The following is a 1,146-nucleotide window of genomic DNA, read 5'->3' as shown; positions in this document are numbered from 1 at the left end:
GGGGGGGGGGGGGGGGGGGGGGGGGGGGGGGACGACGGATGCTTATTTCCCAAGGTAGGAAAGAAGAGCTTGGGATAGAATGACCCGGTCCGGCCAAAACTCCCCTGGAGCATCTGCGACTGAGATTTAGCGTCGCCGGCAGGAAGTGAGTCTCGCCTGGCGCCACCTCCTGGCTTCTCTATGAAATTTTAATTTTTAAAACGTGGGATTCCTTCTGGACAGCAGTAGGTGCTGGGCGTTTGGGGACTTTGCCTACACGATTGAACATTGCTTCACGAAAGAAATCTCAGCCTCTAGTCAACACTTCGGCTCCCCGAGCAAGCAGCCTCTCTCCTGGAGTTCCGATTCCCCCAGATGAACAAAGGCTAGTTTCTAGGAGAGGGAGAAAGAACTGCCCTCCGCCGTCTTGACTTTTTAAAGTTTGGGTCTCCGCCGTTACTGTGAACACGTTGCTTTTTACCTGTGTTGATTCGAAGTAAGGTGCAAAGGGACTGATATGTGAGAAGGGACAGGAAAAGAGAAGAAAGAAGAAAAGGTGACTGAGTTGTAAGACCTCCTTCTGGTAGTTTCTTCTCAAACTCCCGAGTCTTTGTTTAGGTTTTGCCCTTCTGGCTCCCAAGCCCTGTTCTCGCCCTGCACCTGGCCCAAAGCCCTCCAAGCCCGAGACATTCCACTGCCCTACGGCGCCATCTCCCGTCTTTGCAAAGCAGCGAAACGTGAATGTGAGATCAAAAGTGTTCCAACATGGGGACTTTTTGTTTGTCCTTTCTTAAATATCTAAACTCACTGCTTTAGAAAGCTCCTATAGCAAACCCACTCTGGGCCCTAAGTTTGCCTGGTAGGGGGACAAGGAAGTTCAATAAAGGAGGGCGTTAAGACCATAACAGTCAAGGAGATGTATTAAATGGAATTAGATTTTCTAGAAAAGCTCAGAACAGAAACAAACAAAAAGAAACGCTAATAACGTTGGTGAGATGACGTAATGGAGGTACAAGCATTCTAATTTGATAGTCGTCACTTTAGTATTATACACTGCACTTGTCTTCTGACTGCTCAGGTCTGAAGCCCCTTCAGCAAGCACAAAAGTGTTCATAAATAAAAGTCCCTGGCCGGGCGGTGGTGGCGCACGCCTTTAATCCCAGCACT

Source organism: Alexandromys fortis, unplaced genomic scaffold (genome assembly GCF_014885135.2).
Source record: "Alexandromys fortis isolate MF-2015 unplaced genomic scaffold, M_Fortis_MF-2015_v1.1 scaffold_218, whole genome shotgun sequence".
Classification (NCBI taxonomy): domain Eukaryota; kingdom Metazoa; phylum Chordata; class Mammalia; order Rodentia; family Cricetidae; genus Alexandromys; species Alexandromys fortis.
Note: the sequence above shows the minus strand (reverse complement) of the source record.